General features: G+C 41.4%; 1 long non-coding RNA gene across 1 annotated transcript; it reads left to right on the top strand.

The window, feature by feature from the left end:
• Positions 1 to 2,326: 2,326 nt before the first annotated feature.
• Positions 2,327 to 3,643, top strand: LOC148123602 (uncharacterized). Its single transcript, XR_015740645.1, has 2 exons — positions 2,327 to 2,580; positions 3,393 to 3,643. It is a non-coding gene; the product is annotated as an uncharacterized LOC148123602 (long non-coding RNA).
• The last annotated feature ends 1,193 nt before the right edge of the window (positions 3,644 to 4,836 follow it).

The following is a 4,836-nucleotide window of genomic DNA, read 5'->3' as shown; positions in this document are numbered from 1 at the left end:
CTGAAGATAAGACAGCTTGGTATTTGATGGACAGTTACTCAAAGTTGAATACAGTCCTCAAAATCTTCAAATTTAAATGTGATTACTGCAAGTGCCTAGGACAGGGTGGCTAACCTTCTTCGGCTCCCGTGCCAATAATTGCACGTGCACTCAGATAACAGATAATCAGAGTTGGAAAGGGGCCTGGTAGGCCATCTAGTCCAACCCCCCACTCTCCCTCTTCTGCATGTGCTCCAGATACCCGACAATCGGCTGTTGGGTGGCAGTGTGCGCGTGCGCAGTGGGGTTCTTCCAGGTGACCTCTTGCGTGCCGGGGGAAATGGCTCTGCGTGCCACTTCCGGCACGCATGGTATAGGTTTGCCAATGCGGGCCTAGGAAGTGAATTCAAATTCAGAATAGAGTTGGAAGGCATCCTGGAGGTCTTCTAGTCCAACCCCCAGCTCAGACAGGAGACGCTAGGCCATTCCAGACAAATGGTTGTCCAATCTCTTCTTTAAAACCTCCACAGCTTCTGGAGCTGTTCCACTGGTTAATTGTCCTCCCTGATAGGAAGTTCCTCCTTAATTCCACATTTGCTTCTTTCCTTGAATACTTTCCATCCATTGCTTCTTGTCCTGCGTTGTTGTAATTGCCATTTTAACCAAGCGGGTCACACTCAAGTTTTCCCAGAAGGCTGCACAGCTCTGATAGGACTGGTTGACAGGGTTTGCTGATGCATCATGGGTAACAGGATCCCACCTCTTTTCAACGATACACTTTCTGTATTAGCACCCTTAAAAGCTGGACTTTTGGTTTTATTTGAAAAAGACATCAAAATAACCTAACCGTCAGAGGTGGGCGTTCAGCAGGTTCTGAGCAGTTCTGGATAACCGGTAGCGGACATTTTGAGTAGTTGGGAGAACCTGCCAATCCCACCTCTGACTGGCTCCGCCAATCCCATCTCTTCTCCACCTCCCGTTGAGTCCCAGCTGATTGGCTGAGTCTTCTTTGGTTGCCCTGCACAGGAGAACAGAGCTGGAAAGCAGGTTAGTGGGGTGGGGATTTTGCAGTATATCCTTCCTCTGCCATGCCCACCAAGCCACGCCCACCAAGCCACACCACGCTCACAGAACTGGTAGTAATCCCACCGCTAACTATAAGTAGTGATATTTTAAGGAGTGGACATAGAACAAGAGATTCGATTTGTCTGAAATGTCTATGGAGATTCTCAGCCATCCAGGTCAGGGTTATCTCAAAAGTGTTTCTTTTTTTTCAAGAGGCAACTGGACTTTCTGGTTTTTCTCTGAAGACATTTCGCTTCTCCTCCAAGGAGCTTCTTCAGCTCAACATTTGTCTGAGATATTATAGGGGTTTTTAGCTTGAGCAGAGAATTGGCTAGAAGACCTCCAAGGTCCCTTCCAACTCTGTTATCCCGTTCCTGGTTAATGTCTTGTATATGGTATACCTCAATCAGTCTCTTTTGTTCCATCAACTCTCTTTGTAGTCCAAGGTGTTCTTCCTGCAAAGTTGAAAAAATACGCTATTTTAAAAAGGCAAACCGACCGTCAGCAATTAAAGTCACTAATTTTTTTAAAAATAATAGCTTTACTGGAGGGGTGGGCAACATTAACCATTATCTCTTCATCCTTCAATCTTAGGTACCAATTAATACAGCTGGTATCTAAACTCTGCACACTTGCCTGGAAATACACATCACTGAATAAAAGAAGATTTATTCTGATACTAGCTCTTTACCCGTTCTTCGCTACAAAACCATGGGATCGGGCTTAATTTTGAGGGGGAGGAAAATAAGGGAGGGAAAGTGTGGCTCTGCCTACCAGCATCCATATTGGTATTCACCTGACTAGCATCCTGTCAGAGTGTGAGAGAACTGAGAGCGGTTTGGAAACGGAAACAGTATTTGGTATGAACAAGGACAGCAAGGAGCCTGGGCGTGGCTTAGCTCAACTGTTCTGTACTAAAGCTGCTCTGTGCTGTGAAACTGAAACTCCTCCCCTCTGCTTGTGCTTTGCATTTGGAACAGATGTCCTTTCAGGTGGGGAGTGGGAATAGAACTCCTTAGCATCAGAGCATGTTAATAATAATATACGAAATATTGATCTCCCTAAGAGATTTTTCCCACCAGAAATGGGACACCTTTCCTTTCTAAAAACCAGCCAGTCCCATAGGAAACCCTTTTGTGCATTTCTTGGCACTCTATAGGTTCCCCAGGTTGTTTACCTGGTGGCAACATTTGGTGAAATGTAAATCGCGCTCTTCCTCAGGGAGCACAGGTGGGAGGGTATCTTCCAGGTGCCTGGAAAACTGGCAGTGGTGTGATGTATAGAGCTGGAAAGCAATTCAAGTCTTACGGTTGACTAAAATGTGCTGGTTTAAGCGTAATGAAAGGTTCAGGCTTTGTAAGTTGACTCTGCCGCTGTTCAACGCTTCCTTATTGTTTTTGACGCCTTTGTGGTTCTACAGGCTTAGGAACCGGCGTATCAGAGCTATCCCATCAGATTTACTTTCTCTGTCACTTTCCCAACAGGTACTAAAGGGGCACCAGCCAGAATTGAGATCAAGTTAACTCAGTGAACTCTGTAAGTTAAACTTCTTTCATAAATGAGAACATTATATGAGGAGGCTCAAACTGGTAGGTGCCTTAGCAAGGAGCAACGGTGACAAAAACATTGGGGAAGGGGACCACGTATTTTTTTTAACTGTACTTTCCATTCTGGCACCTTAAGCGTAGACTCTGATTTAATTTATAAGGAAATACAGGTCATGTTAACTTACAACAGTTCATTTAGTGACCGTACGAAGTTACTTCACTGAGAAAAATGATTTATGACTGTTTTTCATACTTATGACCAATGCTGTATTCCCATGTGATCAACATTCAAGTGCTTGGCAACTGATTCATATTTATGACAATTACTGAGTCCCAGGGTCATGTGGTCCCCTTTTGCGACCTTCTGACAAGGAGAGTCAATGTGGAAGACGGATTCACTTAACAACCATGTTATTAACTTAACAGCTGCACCAATTCACTTAACAACGGTGGCAAGAAAGATCGTAAAATGGGGCAAAATTCACTTAACAAATTCTCACTTGAGCCCAACAATCGTGGTCGTAAGTTGAAAACTACCTGTAAAGATAACCCAATCTAGAGGAGTATTTATTTTCATTGTTAATGTTTAGTTTACCAACTACAATTATATACCTCAACCCATCTCCTTTCAGCCACTGAAGTTGTTGCTTTGGGAATTCTTGATAGTTCTTCCTGCAACATTAACAAAACACACTATTTTAAAAAGATAAACTTGCTGTTAGCAATTGGTGTGTCTAATAACGATTTGTTTGGGAAGGAGGGGGTTGATATTAGCCATTGTTTCTCTGTCCTCAATCTTAGATGCCAGCTGAAATCTCTGCCACCTAAACTTTAGACACCTCCCTGGAAGTACACACCAATAAATAAAAGAAATTTTATTTGTATATTCTGTCTGTTAACAGCATTTAATTCAGACTCTGAAGCTGCTATCTCTGCTGCTTTTCCCTCTCATCTCTATATATTACAGGCCTGGTGAGTTGGAGCATTAAACAACCTACTGTTTTGTGGTATTTTAGTCATGTCAATAAATTGATTTACTCCTTAAATTATCATTTTCCATTCAAGTCTTTTTATCCCACAATCAACAAAGTAGCAATATAGATTCTGGGTCTCTCTCTTATTTTTCCTTCCATTCATTTGTGTTTGATTCTGCCTGAACAAATCCTTGCCTTTTTTTTTCTTTTTCAGAAGTGGTTTGGCATTCTGTCCTTCCCAGGGCTGAAAGTGAGTGGCCCAAGGTTATCCAGCCAGCTTTATGCCTAAAGTTAGATGATAATTCCTGGTATCCCCATTTTGAGTATCATGACAACAAAATGGACTTCTTGGGCAGCTAATATAAGCTAAAAATGTATTTCAAAAATAAAGCACAGAACCAATTATAATGGCAACTGAGGATAAACACAAACCACAATGAATCTGTCAATAATTTCTTCTTCTTCTTCTTCTTCTTCTTCTTCTTCTTCTTCTTCTTCTTCTTCTTCTTCTTCTTCTTCTTCTTCTTCTTCTTCTTCTTCTTCTTCTTCTTCTTCTTCTTCTTCTTCTTCTTCTTCTTCTTCTTCTTCTTCTTCTTCTCTCCCTCCCCCATTTGTATACTACCCCTGATATTTGGGTGAAGCCCAAGAACAAAAGCTTTCCCCCACCTCTTCTTGGAAATGCTTCATAGCGTTTCTCATTCTTCGTTTGAAACTACCTTCCATCACTCTTTAATGGTGACTGGTGGCTAGAAGATAAAATAGTAGGTGAGAAAGCAGAATAGTATTGACATTTCTTTTGGAAAATCAAATACAGATTTTGGGAGACAGTACCCAGAATAGCGTATAACATTTTAAATGTATTCATCTTCCAGTTCTGAATGATCCTTCAGAACAGGCGTTTAACAGCCAGGTCAATTTGTAATTTCAAGTAGCATAAAAAGATATGCAAATAAATAATGTTCCTTCTCTAAAGGAACTAGGGGAATAATCACAATAATAAAAAATGTGATTGGTAAATTAAAATCCAAACAATAAAACCATAAAACCTCTAAAGACCAGGCTAAAAATAAGTGTTAAATGTAGTGTATAAAGAAAGAGTGGTAGCCGAAGGCAATGGCTTCATGAATGCCTTCCAAACTCTGGGAATGATGCAGGAAAGGGCCACCTTCCACCTTTCCCCAAGTGATTTTCAACAGATTGATGAAAAGAAACTACAACCTACATTTCCAATTGCAACAAAAGCATATCTAAACCCTACAGAATTAAAACAT

The sequence above is a fragment of the Pseudonaja textilis genome, unplaced genomic scaffold (genome assembly GCF_049901715.1).
Source record: "Pseudonaja textilis isolate UNSWEBS1 unplaced genomic scaffold, rPseTex1.2 PTEXSCF70, whole genome shotgun sequence".
Classification (NCBI taxonomy): domain Eukaryota; kingdom Metazoa; phylum Chordata; class Lepidosauria; order Squamata; family Elapidae; genus Pseudonaja; species Pseudonaja textilis.
This window is presented reverse-complemented; position numbering and strand designations above follow the sequence as displayed.